This window comes from Pelodiscus sinensis, chromosome 1, assembly GCF_052426305.1.
Source record: "Pelodiscus sinensis isolate ZL-2025 chromosome 1, ASM5242630v1, whole genome shotgun sequence".
Taxonomy (NCBI): domain Eukaryota; kingdom Metazoa; phylum Chordata; order Testudines; family Trionychidae; genus Pelodiscus; species Pelodiscus sinensis.
In genome coordinates this window covers 35887375-35891672 of record NC_143052.1, presented here as the reverse complement: position 1 = coordinate 35891672, position 4298 = coordinate 35887375, and positions in this window count along the sequence as shown.

Genomic DNA, 4298 nt, shown 5'->3' with positions numbered 1-4298 from the left:
CTTAGAAAAACCAACCAACCAACCAACCAGCCAACCAAACACACAAAAACCCTCTGCTTGAATCCTGGAGGTACAGTTTAAGGTTGGGATCACTGGTCTTTTCTTTTCTTTTCTTTTCTTTTCTTTTCTTTTCTTTTCTTTTCTTTTCTTTTCTTTTCTTTTCTTTTCTTTTCTTTTCTTTTCTTTTCTTTTCTCATAAGGAGGAACAATCTAAATTCCCTCTGTGCCTCTGCTCCCTGTCTATGAAAATAATAATTCTTTTGCCCAACTTGTTCATTTGTAGACACACATGCAACGTGGTGAAGCATATTTATTTGTAAGTGGGGAGCACTATTTGTTTTGTTGCTTTTATTATCTGAAATAAATAATTGTTACCAGCAAAGGCGCACTAGTAAACTAATTTAGACTGGGGCCTGCTAACTAGATGGTAAATGCCTTTGTCCCAGAAGAAGATCCGGCCTGGAACCCACTGTATCTATCACCAGTGGATCTCTCAGATGTTAATAACCATAGACTCTGATAAGTTTGAAAAATCACTAAACTGTATTGTATACAACAGGTAATAAAACACAGAATACAACTTTTAAAAGAATAACCAACCCCTCACCCTCTGATGTAAAAGAAAGGACAGAGATAATATGGAAATAGTCTGTCAGAGGCAGCTGAAGTTCAGGACCTGCGACCCCTTCAGCTGCAATAGCTGTCAGGGGAGGAACACTGAAGCGTCCTCGGTAAAGATGAGGCGTCCGATGGTATTGGCCTCTGCTTGCACAGCTGAGTGGTGTCACGAGTGGTTTAGCAGAAGATCAGGAGGGCTTTTGCCACAGCTGATCACGGCTCTATGTGATCTCAGGTGATCCCAGTAGTGTTGGTCGGGAACACAGTTAGCTAAGGCTCACCAACTGGGCTTTCACCACAGCGTGGGCCAGAGCACCCTGAGGATGGCAGGCATGCGTGGAACCGGACAGGATAGGTTGGATGGGGCCTTCGCCACAGTCACCTCTGCGTCTCGACTCCTCCTTCTCCAGATGGTAGGGAAAACTGCCGACCAGAGCTCCTCAAGCTTTGGTGCTTTATAGAAATCAAGGCAGAACTTCTCTTGGTCTCGTGTGCAAAGCAGGGCGTGGTGCGGTGTGCAGAGGTGTGGTGCTGGGTGCAGAGACAGGTGCCATGTGCAAAATGGTGTTTTGGCGGCAAAAGTCCTTAGTCTGTTGGATTCCATTTTGAAAGTCCCAGCATGCACCTGAACTCCATTTTGAATGTCCGTCTGTACAGTACATTTCTACCACAGTTAAATCCCTATTAACATAATGGAACAAAGATAGCAATAACAATCCTGAAGGAGACAATGAAGGTAGACTAGATAAGGTAAGTAACACATCTGTGACACATCCATCTTAGGGTATGTCTACACAGCAAAGTTATTTTGAAATAACAATCCAGGAGCAGGTTCAGATGAAAACCAAGGAGCTGCAGCAGGCGTATGCCAGGGCCACAGGGGGAAGATCCCCAACCCTGAGCTCTGAGTTTCTCCTCCCCCTTCCTCCTCTTGCCTCCTTCTCCCAGCTCCCTCCTCCCAGGTTTATCCCTCCCTTCTCCCACCTTCATTCTCCCCCCCCACACCTCAGTTTTGTTCAATAGAGTTTGTTTTCTTCAACACATGTGTCTTTATTGTACATCAGGAAGGGGGGCTAGGAAGGGGTAAGTGGAAGGACATGAGGGTGGAATGAGGGACAAGCCCACAGTGGGGCACATCCGGGAGATTTTAGTTCTCCTCCGGGTGGAAGCTCTCCCGCAGAGCCTCCCAGATACAGACAACCCCCCGATGGCCCTCCTGGCTAGAGCTGTGTGGGGCTGCGTGTACAGGCCAGCCAAGTGCTCGGCCTCTGCCATCCAGTCTGGCAGGAAAGCCTGCCCCTTCCTCTCACACAACTTGTGCAGCACACGGCACATTGCCAACATGTGCGGAATATTCTGCTTGGAGAGGTCCAGGCAGGTGAGGAGGCATCTAAAACGGGCCTTCAGCTGGCCAAAGGCACCCTCCACCATAATGCAGGCCCTGCCAAGCCTGGCATTAAATGCCTGTCGGGGAGGGTTGAGGTGTCCCATGTAGGGCTTCATGAGCCAGAGTTGTAGGGGATAGGCCGCATCCCACACTAGGCAGACAGGCACGTCCATGTCCCCGACACTAATGTGGCAGTCGGGGAAGAAAGTCCTTGTGTGCAGCCTCTGGCAAACGGAGGAGTTGCAGTACATATATGTGTCATGTGCTTTGCCGGACCAGCCCACACTGATGTCCACAAAGTGGTCCCAGTGGTCAGACACAGCCTGCAGGATGATGGAAAAGTATCCCTTGCGGTTGATATAGAGGGAGGCCTGGTGTTCCAGGGCACGTGTGTCCTGTCAATAGCCTCCCCACAGTTGGGGAAGCCCAGGGTGCCAAATCCCTCAATGACCACATCCATATTGGCAAGGCGGATGACTCTGTGGAGCAGTGCTCTATTGATGACCTTGACCACCTGCAGAGGGACAAACAAAACCAAGGTGCTACAGAACTCCTTGTTACTTTTACAAAACCAAGAGTCACTGAGGTGCCAGGGTGGCTGAGCGTGCTCCTTCCCCACGATTGTCCCGTGCCCCCACTTCATAGGAGCAACCTCCCCTGCAATCCTGGCCACCGCGGGCAGCCCTGAGAGTGGGCAGGACAGAACAAACCCTCCCAGGAAGGGGACTCGCACCACCTCCCCCGCTTTTCCCTGGGGCAGCCCATCCCCGCCTTGCACTATCCTCCTGGCACAGTGGCCAGAGATTGCCATATCTGCATGAGCACTGCTCCGACGGTGGATCTCCCCATGCCACACTGGTTCCCCATGGATTGGTAGCTATCCAGTGTGGAAAGCTTCCATAGGGCGATGGCCACATGCTTCTGGAGGGGAGTGGTGGGCCTCATGTGCATGTCCTGTCACCGCAGAGGAGGGTGATCCACTCGCAGAGCTCCATGAAGGTGTCCTTCTTCATCCTAAAGTTCTGGGTCCATTGTTGTTCTCCCCAGTGCCCCAGAAGGATGTGGTCCCACCAGTCACTGCTGGTGTCCAGACGCCAGATGCAGCGGGGCACTCTGGCATCCAGGAGCTGCAGTTGCTCTTCCACATACCCCAGGAGGGTCCAGATGATTGCCTGGGGGTTGGGCTGCAGCAAATGCTGTGAGGCAGCCTCCAGAAAGTGCTGCCAGGCTTGAAGCAACACATCCAAAAGAAGCACCAGAGTGCCCAGGGGCAGCTCCGGCTCCATGGTGCAGAGTGCTGTGGTGTCCTGAGTGTGAGCAAACAGAGCACACAGAGAAAAAAATGCTTTGCTGTCCCTCAGCGAGGTAGGCAAGCAAGCAGGGAAACCTGAGAACCGGCTGTCCAGGGGGGTCCCTTGAAGCATAAGCCTCAGATAGCTTCAGACAGTAGCCACACAAAGTAACTCCTGACCTGATGCCCTTCCGGAACTGGTTTCAGCTGGCCTTAAATGCGATTCAGTGTCCAATCAGTGTGGACGCACTATTTCAAAATAGCAAAATGCTATTTTGAAATGCATTTTGTGTGTAGACGTATTATTTCGAAATAACTATTTCGAAATGAGATATTTTGAAATAACACTGTAGTGTAGACGTACCCGTAGAGGAGTTCCCAGGTTAGTCTGTATCTGCAAAAACAATGAGGCATCCTGTGGCACCTTAAAGTCGAACAGATTTTTTTGGGCACACATTTTCAAGGGTAAAAAACATGTTGTCAGATGCATCTGCAATAAATCTGTTCAGCTTTAAGATTCCACAGGTTTTCTTAATGTTTAAACAATCTGTGACCATCACCCATGGGGACACAACTTTTGGAGTGGAGTAGTTAGCTTGCTTTTGTTCCTTGCTGGCAGACATGCAGTAAAATCAAACAAGTTCAAACTTGCAAGCAAACTGCTTGTCACACAGGTCAGGTCATCCAACCCAGCCAAAATGTTCCATGCCCAATATCAGGTTAATATCAGCCTAAGCTGGCTTTAGGCCACCTATCTGGATGCAAGATGCCTGGCTAGTTCAAATCATCTGTGCAACATCCTGAAATGAGAGACCAGGGAAAAGGAAGGATTCTTTAGATGCTGATGCATGCATGGAATGCCATCTCTGAATGCAGATCTCCAGGAGACAATTCTGGCTCATGAAATGACCTGACAGCCACTATAGTCATGCAGATATTTTGACTCAGCTCCACTTTCTCCACCAGAGTGTACCTGTGCACATGATGTGCCTATAAGAAGAA